The sequence below is a fragment of the Lissotriton vulgaris genome, chromosome 6 (genome assembly GCF_964263255.1).
Source record: "Lissotriton vulgaris chromosome 6, aLisVul1.2, whole genome shotgun sequence".
In the NCBI taxonomy this organism is placed as follows: Eukaryota; Metazoa; Chordata; class Amphibia; order Caudata; family Salamandridae; genus Lissotriton; species Lissotriton vulgaris.
Genome location: NC_141694.1, coordinates 659,134,332 through 659,152,119, shown reverse-complemented (window position 1 = coordinate 659,152,119; position 17,788 = coordinate 659,134,332).

Here is a 17,788-nt window from a genome sequence, read left to right as displayed (position 1 = left end):
AGTTATGACCCTTGTCTCGCTAGGAGACCAAGAGGTGGTCCAGGAAACCTTACTGCCCTCTAACACTAAGAAATATGGGCAGAAGGTGACCATCAATGGGAGGGAGGTTGAGGCTCTGAGAGACACCGGAGCCAGTGTGACATCCGTGCGGTGTCAGTGGGTGTCTGACGAGCAAATCATCCCGGGTGTACTCCGCCCTGTAGTGGCCGCTGACAGCTCAGTGCGCCTCTGCAAGCTAGCGAAGGTTTCCTTTGAATGGGGAGGAGTCTCTGGTCTTTTGGAGGTAGTTGTCAGTGATGCCTTGCCTGTGGACTGTCTGTTAGGCAACGACCTGGAGAGTTCTCCATGGAAAGACATAGAACACCAAACTCACTTGGAGATGTTGGGTCTGCCTGCGTGGATCTGCGTGACCACGCGTGCTATGGCAGCCAGTAAGGGTGAATCAGCAGAACTGGAGCCTGAAACAGTGGCCCAGAGACCTGCCAGGAGAGGAAGAGGCAGAGGGCGCGGGAAACCAGCCCCAGCCGTTCCCACGGTCCAGGAGGAAGCAGAACCTGAGGGGGATGCCCTGGAACCTACAGGGGAACAGGTGGCCGAACTGGGAGACCTACCTGAGCTGACCCATTGGCAGCAAGAAGGTGGTCCCTCCAGGGAGGAGTTCTGCCAGGCGCAGAAGGAATGCCCTTCCCTCATTGGTCTGCGGCAACAGGCTGTAGATCAGGCAGCAGGTGGAGCAGTCAAGGATCACTATGTTTACTGGGAAGGTGACCTACTTTATAGCGAGCCTAAGTTTGCTGAGCCCGGTGCAGCCCGTGTGCTGGTGGTACCCGAGCGCTTCAGAAACTTCCTAATGGGTCTGGCTCATGACGTGCCTCTTGCAGGACATCTGGGGCAAGACAAGACCCTAAACCGGCTTGTCACCCACTTCCACTGGCCCCAGATGAGAAAGCACGTCGGTTCCTTTTGCAGATCTTGCCAAACCTGTCAAGCTAGTGGCAAGACTGGAATGAAGTTGAAGGCCCCCCTTCAACCCTTCCCAGTGGTGAGCACCCCTTTCGAGCGGGTGGGCATAGATATCGTAGGGCCCCTGGACCCCAAGACAGCCTTAGGCAACAGGTTCATCCTGGTCTTGGTGGACCATGCCACCCGGTACCCGGAAGCAGTCCCTCTCAGGACAATCACAGCACCCGTGGTGGGCCGTGCATTGATGGGGATCTTTTCCCGTGTGGGGTTCCCCAGAGAGGTGGTCTCCGACCGGGGTACCAACTTCATCTCTAGGTACATGAAGTCTCTGTGGGAGGAGTGTGGGGTAACTTATAAGTTCACCACTCCTTACCATCCTCAAGGAAACGGGTTGGTTGAAAGGTTCAACCGGCCCTGAAAGGTATGATTATGGGCCTAGCGGAGCCCATGAGACGTAAGTGGGACGTCTTGTTACCATGCCTGTTGTTTGCCTACAGGGAGGTGCCTCAGAAGTCATTAGGGTTCAGTCCCTTTGAACTCCTGTATGGCCACCCTGTTAGAGGACCTCTCTCGCTGGTGAAGGAGGGTTGGGAAAAGTCCCGTGGGAAAACCCCCCAGGATGTGTTCAGCTATGTGCTGGCCATCCGCAACCAGACACAACGCTTCAGGAAACTCGCTCAGGCGAACCTGGAAGCAAGCCAGGAAGAAATGAAAAGATGGTACGACCAGAATACCACTCTGGTCGAATTTCAACCTGGGCAGAAAGTGTGGGTGATGGCGCCAGTGGAGCCTTGCGCGCTCCAGGACAAGTGGTCTGGGCCATACGAGGTGGTAGAAAGGAAGAGTGAGGTAACCTACCTGGTTAACCTGAAGACTCCCAGGCAGCCCCTGAGAGTTTTGCACGTGAACCGCCTCAAACCACACTTTGAGAGGTCTGAAGTAACCATGCTCATGGCTACAGATGCAGGGATGGAAGAGGATAGCGATCCTCTCCCTGACCTCCTGTCAGTTAAGGAGCACGATGGGTCAGTTGATGGTGTGGTCCTCTCGCCCACCCTGACCCCAGAACAGCAGAATGACTGTCGCCAAGTGTTGGGTCAGTTCTCCTCTCTGTTCTCTCTGACCCCAGGAGTCACCAACTGGTGCGTCCATGACGTGGACACTGGAGACAGTCTGCCTGTGAAGCAAAAATTTTACAGGGTAGCTGACAAGGTCAGGGCCAGCATCAAGGAAGAAGTTTCCAAGATGTTGGCGCTAGGGGTGATTGAGCCCTCCAGCAGCCCCTGGGCTAGCCCAGTGGTCTTGGTCCCCAAGAAAGCTGCTACCCCCGGTGGCCCGCCAGAACTCCGGTTTTGCGTGGACTACCGGGGGCTCAATGCGGTCACGAAGACTGACGCACACCCTATCCCCAGAGCTGATGAGCTCGTGGATCGGTTGGGAGCTGCCAAGTACCTCAGTACGTTCGATTTGACTTCGGGGTACTGGCAGATTGCCTTAACTGATGGGGCCAAAGAGAGGTCAGCATTTTCAACGCCAGAGGGGCACTTCCAGTTCCGTGTCATGCCCTTTGGGTTGAAGAATGCCCCTGCCACGTTCCAGAGACTGGTTAACCAGGTGCTGTCCGGGCTGGAGGAATTCAGCGCCGCATACCTGGATGACATTGCTGTGTTCAGCTCCACGTGGGAGGAACACTTGCAACACCTCTGCGAAGTGTTGAAGGCTCTGCAAAAGGCAGGCCTCACTATCAAGGCCAGTAAGTGCCAGATAGGGCAGGGATCTGTGGTGTATTTGGGACACCAGGTGGGGAGCGGCCAGGTGGCGCCCCTACAGGCAAAGATTGATACCATTCTGGCTTGGGAGCCCCCCAAGACCCAGACAGAGGTGAGAGCCTTTTTAGGACTCACCGGGTATTACAGACGGTTTGTCAAGGGATATGGCACCATTGTCGCCCCCTTGACAGAACTCACTTCCAAGAAGTTGCCCAAAAGAGTTGACTGGACTGACGCCTGCCAAACTGCTTTTGAGGCCCTGAAGACTGCGATGTGCACAGCACCGGTGCTCAAGGCACCTGACTTTTCCAGTGAGTTCATAGTTCAGACGGACGCTTCAGAGCATGGTGTGGGAGCAGTACTCTCACAAGCCACTGAGGAGAATGGAGACCAGCCAGTAGCTTTCATTAGTCGGAGGCTACTCCCCAGGGAACAGAAGTGGAGTGCGATTGAAAGGGAGGCTTTTGCTGTGGTCTGGGCTCTGAAAAAGTTGAGGCCCTACCTGTTTGGGACTCACTTTCGTGTTCAGACCGACCACAGGCCCCTCAGGTGGTTAATGCACATGAGGGGTGAAAATCCAAAACTGTTGAGGTGGTCCATCTCCCTACAGGGAATGGACTTTACGGTGGAACACCGCCCTGGTACAGAACACGCCAACGCTGATGGTCTGTCCAGGTTTTTCCGCCTTAGTGAAGAGAACTCCCAAGAGGGTGGGTAGTTCTCCCCACTTTCAGCTGGAGGGGACACGTGTTAGACCTGGCATCTTTGGCGTGATTACCCCCATCTTTTTGCCTCTGCCTCCTGTATTTTTGATGCTGTGCTGGATTCGTTTTTGCTGGTTTAGATGCTTTGGACACTCTGCCACTGCTGATCAGTGCCAGAGTGTGGGTGCTCCCTATGTAAATTGTTATTCTGATTGGATATACATGTTTGGCATATTTGTATCGCCATGAAGTCCCTCGTAAAGTGCACTGGGTGTGCCAGGGCCGGTGATGACAAATGCTGCTCGTGGGCCTGCAGCACTGATTGTGCCACCCACAGGAGTAGCTCTAAAATGGTGTCTCGGGCCTGCCACTGCAGCGCCTACGGCAGTTTAGAACTGCCATGTCCTCCTGGTCCGCGTCCCCGCAGACCAGGCCTAACCCTTCCCTTTTCGTGCACATCAGTCACCCCTATGGAAGGCCCAAGGTACCCCCCTGGGCAGGGTGCAGTGTATGTGAAAGGTAGAGCATGTACTAGTGCAGGTGACATGCTCTGGTAGTGAATTACAGCCATTTTCGTTTTTCACTATTGTAAGGCTATCTTGCTCCATAGGTTAACATGGGGGATGCTGGCTACAGTGGTTAACGGCATTTCTTCCCATAGGAACAAGATAGGACATAAGTATCTAGTATCCCTGAACTCAGAATTTAATAACGCATCTTTTAGGAAAGGTGGTTTTTAGATCCTGTGTTTGAGGACAGCACTTTTAGAAAGTTGCTGTTCTCTTGTCTGACCCTTCTGTGTGCCTGAGACTGTTTGTGTATTGACTGTCTGGTTTGTGAGTGACAGGGGCTGGGGAGTCCCCCCAGAGGCTGGATGAGTCAGCACTAGGCTGAGTGGAGCAATTGCTACCTGAGTGGTGGGAGGAGTTAGCACCTGGGCTGAATAGGGCTGTGCCTGCCTGCCACAATGCTGGCTCCACCTCCTGCTGGGCGGCTGAGGACTCTGCCCCTCACTCTGAAAGGAAAGATGCAGCCAGCAAAACAAAGTGCTCAGGATCCACCCAGAACTGGTTCAGACCGGGCTCAGGGCCCACATGCACTGAGAGAACAAAGACTTTAGGGTATAAGTACAGGACCCCTGACAACAGAAAATTAGATCATCCTGGAAATCAAGAAGGAACCTCTGCCAAGGAGAAAGCTGACTCTGAAGAAGGAAGACTGTCCTGCTGTTGCTCTGCTGGACTGACCTGCTGTTGCTTTGCTGCCAAGGAGAGGGGAAGGACTTTGCTGTGAGCTGTGTCCCCTGTCTTGAAGGAATCTCCAAGGGCCTGAGAAGAGCTGGCTCCCTGTTTCCGAAGTCCCAGGAACAAAAGGACTTCATCCCCAGTCTCCCTGAACTCTGCTGAGAGAGTTCTGTCCTTCGTAGAGTGCTTGATCCAGTTGTGGGGCCTCTAGAAGTTGAACCTGAGCTGGGAAGCTTGAGACTAAGCTGAGAAACCTGTGAAACTGAAAAGTGTTGCATCGCTCGCTTGCGGAGCGCACCCCCGACAGTGCGAGAAGTTTCCCGCCGCTACGAAGGTCGAGATCGGCGCAGCACCTGACATCGCTGCCGAGGCCGTCGCACCCTTCGTTTGCGGGACGCACCAGACCGGTGCGGGAGAATCGACCATCGCTGCGAGTGTCGTCGCAGAGCCTGTCGTCGCTGGGTGAGATCGCCGCACCGCTTGCTTGCGGACCGCATCACGTCGCTGCGAGCATCGTCGCAGAACCATCACATCGAGGAGCTGCGAGAGAGAGGATCACCGCTGGACCGCGCATCGTCGCCCCGGAGATCGTCGCAGCCCCTACGAGATCATCGCATCGTGCCTTTGCGAGAACAGACTTCCCACGGAACCTACGCACCGGAATCTACGCAAGCGGCCTTCCTCCCCATACAGACCGGATTCGTCGCAACACGCCCGCTGCTGCAGCGGGGCTGTCGCATCGCCTCCCCAGGGTCTCAGGAGTAACGCATCGCTTGTTTCCACCGCACCAGCTTCCTGCTTGTGGAACTTTGTTGCATCTAAAAGGTACTGTGAGTAAACGTGACGCAACTGTGAACTTTTCACGCATCTGTGGATTATTTTAACGCAACTTAAAGAACTTTGATTACAACCTGAAGAACTCTCTTGAAACCATATCCTTGAATTGTGTATGTTGGATTTTTGCCGTTTTTGGTCTTGTGTAGTTTAGAATAAATATCTTTATTTTCCTAAACTGTTGTGGAATCAGTTTGTGGTGTTTTCACTGTGTTACTGTGAGTGTTGGTACAAATACTTAACACATTGCCTCTGGTTAGCCTAGACTGCTCAGGCCAAGCTACCTTGAGGGCGAGCAGGGGTTATCTGAGAGGGTTATCTCCTTGTCCTGACTAGAAGCAAGGGTCCCTATTTGGACAGTGGTACCTACCTCTGCCAACTGGAGACCCCCAGTTCTAACAGTTCACTATAATTTCCAGTGGCACTCCTAACACTTCCCAGTCCACCCACTACCATGGTCCACTCCACCTGCGCCCCTCTCGTCAGACCATTTAAGTATCGCCTACAGACAGCTGTAGCTCTCTGTTAGAGACCTCACGTTGCCAATACACATACTAGAATACATATGCAGAACTGAAGAGTGTACTCTGCTAATGCCCCTTCGGCACTGGTGGTTTACAATTTTTCAAAGTTTTCTTGGATGGAAGGACTGTCTTTAAATCCATGGCATTTGTGGAAGTTTACATTGGGCTTTAATAAAACTTTGTGATACCTCTCCACTGAAGTACCATCCCCCTTGAATTCTCTGTGAAAAACTCTACCCCTAACGCATGTAGTACAGGAAATGGCATTCCTTTCACCTCCATCATATCTGCTATCTGGTGCCTGCAAGCTTGTAATTGAACTTTGCCAATGTCTCTTGAATCGCTGCATAAGCATAGGTAAAGTCGAACCATTACATAATGACCTTCTGCATGCACAAGCATATATGACATGAAAACCATCTCGTAGTGAAGTTTCAAATAAACTTAAGATCTCCATTACAAAAGGGCTGCTGCACATCTATGACAGTTTACAAGTAAAACAGGTCACATTCAGGAGTGGTAATCATATGACATCCCTTTTACTGGCCTCTTTATTTCAAGGCTTTTCAACATTATCCCAAATTGTATTGATTGTTTTCCTCAAAGTGAGTAAGAAACCAACTGTTGTATTCTTTTTCCAAAGAACTTCTTTCTCTGTTCCTGGATCTCATTTTTGCATTTCTTCCTAGTTGCCTGTAAAGGTCTTCTTAATTCATGGGACTGATCCGTCAGTCACTTGCTTAACCAATTGCTAACTATGAATCATGGGGCAGATTTACAAGCCCCTTGCGCCTCTTTTACGCTGCCATTGCCTCACTTTTGTGACGCAGTGGCGGCGCAAAAGATGCACCATGGTGCAGGGTATTTACAACGTGACGTATCTCCCAGATGCATCACATTGTAAAGCCCTGCGCCAGAAGGAGGAGTTCCATCGCAGGGGGAGTCGTTCCGACGCAGGAACGCCTCCCAAAAGTGGCTGAGTGAAATCTACAAGATTTCACTCAGTCACTTTTGGGCTCATGCTGCGGCAAAACCCTGCGCCTGGCGTAAGGATTGATGCAGCATTGTGGAGATAGAGCCCCCCCAGAGTATTGCTGGAGCGACGTCGTAATTGCGACGCAACTCCAGCAATGCGCCGCTTTTACGGCACAGATGCGTGACGCATCTGTGCCGTTTTTGCCCTATGGTGCGCCGCATTGTAAATGCGGTACATCCAGGGTGGCGGAGCTGCGGCGCACAATTACTGGCGCATCGCTGCTGATATGCAGGGATGCGCCAGTATTTGTAAATCTGCCCCCATGTGTTTAAAATATTTCCTCCAAGGTTATTGGCACTTTCTTATATGCCAACTTCTTTGTTCCACACATACCACAAGATTTAAGGACAACTTATTTTCATTAGGACACACTTATGATCTGAACAGTTCAAGTTAACTGCCTCCATTTTTTGGATAAGAATTTAATTGGTTGGTAAGCATTATGAAAAACTTAAACTACAGTACAGTACAGAAACTAATCGAAATCTATTCCTTTTTATTGGTTGGCACATATGCATTCTCAGATAAACCAAACTCCTGCAGTGTTCTCCGGAGCTATTCCCAACATGAAAATTATAATGTGTGCCAATGCCTGTGCCTGTCCAAGCTAAAGTCCTCAGGTACTCAAAACATATGCTCACAAATTCCGGATACGCTAAATGCTTAGGGCCAAATTTAAAGTCTGACAGAGGTCTGCCTCCGTGATGAATGGAAAGGGGCGACCACTCGGTCCCCCCGAACGTATGGTGGGGTGCCCCGATCCCCCCGGGAAACCATTTTGGGCGGGAGGCGTGTCTCGGCTGGTATGCCCGAAGTGGCGTAGCCGGGTCGCGCCTTTTCCCGCCCAAGAGGGGTTGTCCTAGACACCTACACCGTTGGACACGCCCCGTAGGCGGTTGGAGGAGGGTCCACGCCCCCCCCGAGGAAGAATAAAAGGAGCAACAATGCAAGAAAGCATCCTCTTGTTCCTGTGCTTGGAAGCTGCACCCCCTCGTTGCACGTGTGAGCCCGAGATGGAACAAGGAACCAATTTTGAGAGCTTGTAATTTTTGTGTTTCTCTTTCAGTGAGTCCCAAGCTTTGGATCCAGGACCTCGAATCGAATATCCATAGACGATGCCTGGCAAGAAGGTCGGAAAGAAGGTTGGGACCGAACAAATGCTTCGCATGCTGGTAAAGGACATGGCGAACATGAAGAAGCAGATGGCGGCAATGAATGGCACGGGTAGACCGAAGAAAGTCGTCGGACCAGCATTGCCGGGAGTAGTCCCTGCCGGGAGAGGTAAAATGGCCAGGAATAGGGCGGCAGGAGGGGAGGCCCCGGTGCCCGAGTCCACTCCAGCAAGCCCGGTCGGTCCGGTGGAGGCCCCAGTTCCGATCCCGAACGCGGGACAACCGATCCCTGTAGTAGTTACACCCGTTAGCGAAGAGGAAATGCCCCCCGAACTGGCCGCCCAGTTGGCAACATGGTTGGGCAAGAACAACGAGAGTGGTGGGGCACCAGGAGACACGGCGAAGAGGCCAGGTGAATAATGAAGCAGTTGCGGCAATCGAGAGATGCTGCGAAGGCACCTTGTCCTCTTGTTTCCCCGCAGGTTCCCTCGGAAAGGCCGGCGGCAAGCGTTGGAGCGGCAGCAACAACAGATACAGCTACCGGTTCGGGTAAGCAGCCGTTGCCAATGGCGGGGATGGGATCGTTACCCTCAAGGAGGGAAAGGGTGGTGCAGCATATTCCGATGGATGTGAAAGAAAGGATCTGGGCTGATAAATATGTGAATATGTTTTCTCTGTTGACCGATCACTATGAGATAGAGCACGTTAAAAATCAGAAGGAGTTGTTACATCCGAGTGTATGGTGTGCAAAAATGGCGGTTTTCAGAGTAGATGAAACGATCGCTAATTGGGCCAGGGCCTTTGGAATGTTCACTGCAATCATGGGGGAACGTAGGCCTGAACTGTTGGCGGAATTAGCCTGTTATCAAACACGTATTATGGAATTTTATGAATCATACGAAGGCAATCAATGGATGAGTTATGATAACAAATTTCGTAAAGCCAAGGAGCACGACTCATCCCTGACGTGGGATTGTTTCGACTCCATTTCATGGCAAAAGCAGGGTATGACGAACTTGGCGAAGTCGTCTTCTTTTGGCGGGAATGGGACAGAGCCTTCCCGCCATTATTCGGCGGCGCCCTTTCGGGCAGGTGCCAACGGGGATCAGCACACAAAGAATAATGGGAACTCAGGTAAAAAAGGGGTCTGTTGGAGCTTTAACAGAGGCAAGTGCACTAGGCCACAAGGGACATGCAAGTTCAGGCATGAGTGTGCAGGGTGCGGGCAGTCTTCACACCCCGAGAGTTTGTGCAGAGCCAAGAATGGTGAGACAGGAGGTAGAGGAGGAGCCAAACAGGTCTAACATCGACCGAGGGGCACCGTTACCTACTCCCGTTGACATCATGGCATTGATCCCTTGGCTGAACGAATACCCTGATCATGTCTCCGCTGGGGTGTTGCGAGATGGTTTCTCGTATGGTTTCCACATCCCGGCGGGGGATTTTCGGGGGGAAGCACAGTGTAAAAATCAACTATCTGTTCAACAAAATACGGCGGTGGTACAGGCAAAAATTGCAAAGGAGGTGACCCGAGGTCGGGTTGCGGGACCGTATGTGAATCCGCCTGTTGTTAACTTTGTTTGTTCACCGTTGGGAGTAGTCCCCAAGAAGGACCCGGGTGAGTTTCGATTAATCCATAATTTATCCGCTCCTAGGGGTCTTTCGGTGAACGATGCGATTGACCTGGGAGTTTGTTCGGTGCGGTACGCATCCTTTGATGAGGCCGTCGCCATGTTGAATCGCCTGGGGCCCGGAGCGCTGATGGCTAAATCGGATATCGAGTCAGCATTTCGGTTGCTCCCGGTACACCCACAAGATCAGCGTCTCTTAGGTTTTGTGTTTCAAGGGCGCTACTACATGGATAAATGTATGCCGATGGGTTGCTCCATCTCCTGTGCGTATTTTGAGAAGTTCAGTACTTTTTTGCAATGGGCGTTCACCAGAGCCACGGGCTTCACTCAGGTTATGCATCACCTTGATAATTTTCTGTTTCTGGGGGCAGCCGGGGGCACGGAATGTGAACAGGCTTTGAATGAATTTTGTAATCTCATGAAAAGTTTCGGCGTGCCGTTGGCACCAGGCAAGACAGTGGGGCCATCTACTTCACTCGAGTTTCTGGGAATTGAGCTCGATTCAGTGGAGGGGTGCTTCCGTTTACCCATGGGGAAGGTAATGAAATTTAAGGCCTCTCTTGGGATATGCCTTGACGAGAGGAAAGTAACTCTCCATCAGTTGCAACAAACTGTGGGTCAGCTTAACTTTGCCCTTAGAGTAATACCGATGGCTCGCCCCTTTTCCCGCTCTATCGCACAAGCCATGGTGGGCCTCAAGGAAGGGCACCACCGCACAAGACTGTCAGCAGAGGTTCGCCAGGATATGCGCATATGGCTGGCATTTCTGGCGGATTTCAACGGTCGTGTCGTGTGGAACAAACCATCAGCTTCCTCCGAGGAGCTGGGGTTGTGGACCGACTCGGCAGGAAGTGTGGGCTTTGGCGCCATCTTTGGTAATCGATGGTCGGCACAAACATAGCCAGCGTGGTGGCACGATAGTGGGCTCACAGGTAACATTGGGTTTCTTGAGCTGTTCCCCATTCTGGTAGCCTTGAAAACATGGCCAGAGGGGTTTCGTGATCACGCTGTAGTGTTCTGGTCTGATAATATGACTGTTGTGGAATGTATCAATAATCAGGCAGCACGCTGCAAGTGGATTTTGAGATTACTGAAGGAAATTGTCCTGCTATGTATGAGATTAAACGTCCACTTTAGGGCAAGACACGTGCCGGGGGTACTGAACCAGGCAGCTGATGCACTCTCTCGTTCCCATATGCAGGCCTTCCGGGGTTTTCTGCCCTCAGCGGACTTGGTGGCGGCACCATTTCCCGAAGCTCTCTGGTCTCTCGGTGCCCCGGATTACAAAACCTCGTGGGAGAGAGTCTAGCACCCAGGACAAGGAAGGCATATGAGGGAGCGTTCCGTTCCTATTGGTCATTTTTGGGTCCAGCTAGGGGGGAGCATTGGGGGCAGGAGGAGTATGTCCTGAAATTTCTGGTAGCACTACATCAGGCAGGCCGATCATTGGCAACAGCCAATAGGCACAGGGCCGCCATTGCCTTTATGGCGCAGGCGCATGGCACCCAGGACCCCACATCGTCCTTTCTCGTAAAGAAGGCACTGCGTGGGTGGCAACGCCTTGAGGGCCGTAGGGAGGATGAGAGGCACCCGATAGATCTAGCGAGGTTGTCCATGTTAATGTCCGTACTCCCTGCGACTTGTTCATCTCAAACGGAGACAGTGCTGTTCCGGGCCGCTTTTGCATTAGCATTCCATGGGGCTATGCGGGTAAGCGAGCTGGTAGCAAGGAATAAGCAGGATACGGGGGGAGGTCTGTGTCGAGAACACATTCAGATAAGGGGTGACACGATGGTGGTCACAATAGCCAAGTCCAAGACCGATCAGGGAGCCATCGGGGACAGTGTGGTAGTCCAGCGGATCCCGGGGTCTCCCATGTGCCCGGTAAAATGTGTGGAGGAGTATTTAGCGCAGAGGGCGGCATCATGGGGGGGGGAGCTTGCTGAGACACACCGACGCCACCCCACTGACTAGATTTCAGTTTCAGCAGGTGTTAACAATGGCAATCGCGGCAGCGGGCTTGGACCCGAGCGATTTTGGGACCCATTCCTTCCGGATAGGGGCTGCTACAGAGGCTACAGCCAGGGGTCTGAGTGTGGAGAAGGTGAAACAGTTGGGGCGTTGGTCTTCTAATTGTTTCAAAAGGTATGTGCGGTTGCACATGTTGTGAAGCTAATGTCATGCACTCACGCTTCTTGTCTTCTATTTGGTTTACAGTTTCGCGAGCAGGCTTTGCGGGGCGGACTGTGCAGTTGACCCGACACCTGGGGACCAGCGGTCAAAGATCACCGGCTGAGGGAAGAGTGGTGTAGGTCGTTGGCCACTCATACGTGAGGCGCGCCGCGGACGTATTCAAAGCAGGTGACATGATTCACGTGGCTGGGGAATACGGGTACAGGGTGACCTTCCACGGAAGGGGCGGGCTCTGTATTGACCAGTTTAAAGGTTTTATGGAGGGACTGTTAGGGCGGACAAGGTCACCGCCGTCTGTAATCATAGTGCATCTTGGGGGCAATGATTTGGTGACCATTGGTCGACGAGTACTTCTCGAGTTAATCTTATCCTCAGTAAGTTGGTTGGCGAGAAGGGTTCCGGGGTGCACGATTGCATGGTCACACATGATTCCTCGGAAGGTGTGGCGGGGGGCCCTCTCTGTGTCAGCCTTGAATCAATCAGTAAAGAAGGTTAATAACAAACTGGGTAGGTTGTTTCGTGCAGGAAATTTGCATTATGTTCCGCATGGATGTATCCGGGGGGACCATATGTATCTGGAAGACGGGGTCCATTTGTCCCGGGAGGGAAATGTCTTACTCATAGGTGACTTCATAGCTTAGTTAATAAGTTTGTGTAGCCATGAACTTTAGTAGGAGTTTTGTGGGGGGTCCGGATAGCCGGTCAACTATCCGGCCTGTGGCGGTAAGGTCATGATCGGTGAGCAGTAATTGGAAGATCCCTAGAGGTGGGGCGCCACCCATTATGGATGGGAGCGCCCGGGGGGAGGCGGCCATTGGCCCCTCACACGGGGAGGCGGTACCCTCTAAGGATGGGGCCGCCGAAAGGGAAGGCGGTCAAGGCCCCTCCCTGGGGAGGAGGGGCTACGGGCCCCTCCTGGGAATTTCCCGGGGTCAGGACATCTGCGACGGCGGATGTGGTAAGCAGTGTGGGGTGGGAGGGGGGTCTACGCTACCTTCTAGACACCTCACACGAGTCCTCGGACGACCACCAAAATGGCGTCGAGTAAATATGGGGCCCCCGTTAAGACAAGGGAAATTGGAAGTTGGCACAGAGGTACAGTCCTCTGTGCGCCCGCCCCTCACAAGTAAGGGGGGGAGTTCTGGTATTAGGGATCTGACACCGGTTACGACCTTGCCGTTGGCCCGTAATGTTAGGATGTACAATTTGAATTTTGAGAAATGCATTTACAGGATGTTTTAGAAATCGGCTAGGAGAACCTTTGTATTAGAAATATGTTAAGGTTAGCCAATAAACATCGTAATGTGTAAATGAAATTGTACATGATATGAAACTGTTATTTTAATGTTTTAATTTTGTTTCATATTTTTAATAAATACGGCCGGGAGGGTAACTCCCTCCCACCTTCCAAAAGCTCAAGAACTGTTTCCGTCTTCCCATTCTTGGGGATTGTGTTGGGAGGGGGTGACAGGTATCCCGGCCATATGGAAAGGGGCGACCACTCGGTCCCCCCGAACGTATGGTGGGGTGCCCCGATCTCCCCGCGAAACCATTTTGGGCGGGAGGCGTGTCTCGGCTGGTATGCCCGAAGTGGCGTAGCCGGGTCGCGCCTTCTCCCGCCCAAGAGGGGTTGTCCTAGACACCTACACCGTTGGACACGCCCCGTAGGCGGTTGGAGGAGGGTCCACGCCCCCCCGAGGAAGAATAAAAGGAGCAACAATCCAAGAAAGCATCCTCTTGTTCCTGTGCTTGGAAGCTGCACCCCCTCGTTGCACGTGTGAGCCCGAGACGGAACAAGGAGCCAATTTTGACCCACCCACCAGCCCCTGATGGCAGCGATTTGTATTGCAATAAAGTTGATTAACGAGGATATTATCTCTTTTCAGGTTGTTTCAAATAAAGTTGGATTGTTTTTTGATGTGACAATAAAATGGTTATTCTGTTTAGGCGAAATATTGCAGCTGAATTGAAAGAGCAGTAATGGCATAGTTAGAAGTTGATGCTAAAATGTCCATTATAACTGTTTATTCCGTCCTCATTAGGTAAAAAACTGTCGTATTTATTTTTGGTCGGGCGGTAAGGTCATGATCGGTGAGCAGTAATTGGAAGATCCCTAGAGGTGGGGCGCCACCCATTATGGATGGGAGCGCCCGGGGAAGGCGGCCATTGGCCCCTCACACGGGGAGGCGGTACCCTCTAAGGATGAGGCCGCCGAAAGGGAAGGCGGTCAAGGCCCCTCCCTGGGGAGGAGGGGCTACGGGCCCCTCCTGGGAATTTCCCGGGGCCAGGACATCTGCGACGGCGGATGTGGTAAGCAGTGTGGGGTGGGAGGGGGGTCTACGCTACCTTCTAGACACCTCACACGAGTCCTCGGACGACCACCAAGATGGCGTCGAGTAAATATGGGGCCCCCGTTAAGACAAGGGAAATTGGAAGTTGGCACAGAGGTACAGTCCTCTGTGCGCCCGCCCCTCACAAGTAAGGGGGGGAGTTCTGGTATTAGGGATCTGACACCGGTTACGACCTTGCCGTTGGCCCGTAATGTTAGGATGTACAATTTGAATTTTGAGAAATGCATTTACAGGATGTTTTAGAAATCGGCTAGGAGAACCTTTGTATTAGAAATATGTTAAGGTTAGCCAATAAACATCGTAATGTGTAAATGAAATTGTACATGATATGAAACTGTTATTTTAATGTTTTAATTTTGTTTCATATTTTTAATAAATACGGCCGGGAGGGTAACTCCCTCCCGCCTTCCAAAAGCTCAAGAACTGTTTCCGTCTTCCCATTCTTGGGGATTGTGTTGGGAGGGGGTGACGGGTATCCCGGCCATACTGCAGTCTACCAAATTTAGGGATCACTGCTGGCTGATCTGTGATCACTCTTAGATAGAAAGGTATCACTTTCATCGCTGTTCCTGTACAATTCCATTAAGTATGGGGGGCAGCCGTCGCTGGCTGTGGCGGCCATTCACCAAACTTTCACAAAGTATTTGTTCTTCCAAAACAAACTCCAAAATAGGGGGTTTGTTATTGAAAAACTAACAACTAATGCCCCTCACACCCAGGGAGTATTTTGCCGGGATTTGAGGGATCATTATTTGTTTTTTTCTATCCATCCACAGGAATTACCTTGCGGTGATGGGAAGAAAAAAAAGACATCCAACCTAAACAAGGCAGGCTGTGTAATTTCATTCCTCTGTTAGTTCCTTCTCTATCAGGCCATTGGAGGAAGCATTCCGTCGACGGAGCCAATGGGGCCTATCTACCCAAAGAAAACTGATGGTCTGTCCATCTCTAAATGAGATGTGCAGACCAAGGGTTTGGCGGACAGGGTACTCCATCACCCATGTAAGAGAGTACCCTGTCAACCAAACTCTAAATCTTTCCCTTAATGACACACTCAGATGCATGCAGCGCTCACCTTCATGCACCCATTACACATTTCCTCATACAATCATTCACTGCAGTGCTTAATTTGTAAAAAATAAGTACCAGGGCTATCATCAGGAGGCCACTGCAGCCTACACCGCCCAACGCCACAGCTAGCGCTACCAATGAAAGTACCAAACCAGCAACTAACCATCGCACTCCTACAAGTGTGTCAATTTAGACTATTCCAAGCCCCAAAGCTATGAGTGCAGCATGGGTGGCAGGTAATAGTCATTTTTAACGTATATTGAATTAGTAAACAATTGTGGTTGTGCTCACTGTAAATCAGACAAACAGCCAACCATGTGGCAGACTGTCATAAGTGCTGATGCTGCCAATTAAGTGCTGGTGCAGAGCACCAGAAACCACCGGCTCAAATTAAGCACTGCACTGCGTGCTTTCCGCCTTCATTAACCTGCATTCCTACTTACAAATATACTTGCACCCTCGGAAGTGCTCATTACATTCTGCCTCAATGAAAAGTAGATTATCACTGACCCCTGATATGAGACCATCAGTATGTTCTGCTGTAGTGAATGAATATATCATCAGTGCCATGTTACTTCGTCTGCTCCTGATATTGTTGTCCCTTTGCACTGTTATCTCTCCCAGCACCCGCTGCGGTGCTCGTGCATTTTTTATTCATCCAGTAAGTGTGACGTATTTACAGTAAATATCGGAAAACCGGCACCTACTCTTTTTTCTGAAACTCTGTCATCGCTCCGAAATAAATGCTTTCATAGATCAACAGACAAGGGTGGTTTGAGTCTGAGCTCTTATTTGGAAGCATTTTCAGGATTAGAAACTGTTATAATCATGGTTTATGAAACCTTTTTAGTACTTAATTTGGGTTTTAGTATGACCACGGTGGTACAATCAGCATGGCAGAGCACTTCTTAGAGAGGGATTTAGGCGGCTTGCTGTTATTATGTTTTCACTGCGCGCTGGACTGAGAGAAATCTGCAGTTTACATGATGTCAGAACTGTCAGTATGAAGCTCTCAAAATATGTCAATACAATTCCTGTAAAAGAGTTCGATGTCTGTCAAACAACGTCTTAAGTTTATGTTTGTACGTTATAGCGCTCTATTTAAGAGACTGTACACTAACCGAATTTATTTGTTCTCAATTTATCGTTCTTAGAAGCTTCGATAGAGGCCTTGTTCAAATTCGAACTCGGGTAATTTTACCCGTCTACGGCCACCTTTACCCCTCTGAGGTGTATCGGACTACTCGCGTGCCTGTCTCTGTATTTTGCAAAACAGCATTTTTAACAAATTATAAATTGATAGTAAAATCCTCCAGCTGAACGAATATGCTTGCACAAATGTCCTCTGAATCTGTAAAGACTGATCGGATAGACCTCCGCAGATATTTCCCCGAGAGCCTTGGATTATGTGATTATGGGGTTATTTCAGGAGAGTATTTTGATCAGAGCTGTCGGGACTATCACTAGATGAAAATATTTTCAAATAAATCAGACAACCGCATAGTTACAAATAACGAGGTTTAAGGATTCATGTTCAAAAGTAAAGGCCCACACGCATCAATATTGGCTTTTGCGATTTCTAAATTGCGAAAAATAGCGATTTGCAATTTAGAAATCGCAAAAGCCTAAGCATGAATATTTTTTCACTTTTTATGCAATTCGGTAAAAATCGCTATTTTTACTGAATCGCATAAAAAATGCGATTTTCAAAGTGAGAACTCGCAATTCCCATTCATTCCTATGGGCCAAAAGGCCCATAGGGATCAATGGGAATTGCGAATTCGCACTTTGAAAATCGCAAATCCTGATTGCATTTCAAGGGTGGTGAGAGGGGTTCAAATGAACCCCTCCCTGCACACATGAAATGTTGTTTTCGCATCATGTTGCACACACACATGTCCTAAGGACATGTGTGTCCGTAACATGAATGTTAAAAAAATGCTTTTGCTGCGTTTTTAACACTTTTTGCAAATTGACTGAGTGGTTCAACCACTTGGTAAATTTGACACCCTAATTGCGAATTCACAATTTTAAAACTAATCATGCATTGCTTTTAAGAAATCGCAAATTTGCGATTTCTTAAAAGCAATCGCAATTTCAGAAATCGCAAAAATGTTGCGATTTCTAAAATTGCTTGATGCATCTCAAAAAGCATTTTTGGAATCGCAAACGGCCGATTTTAAGGAATTGCACCGTTTGCGACTCCAAAAATGCTTGATGCATGTGGGCCAAAGGGCCTTATTCAGAAAGAAAAGTAAGAAACGAATATGAAGGGGATAGCCCCTTCCACCTTCCAGACAAAGAGGCACATGCGTCAAAAGAAAAACCGGTCGCAAACTGGCAGATTCTCAGAATC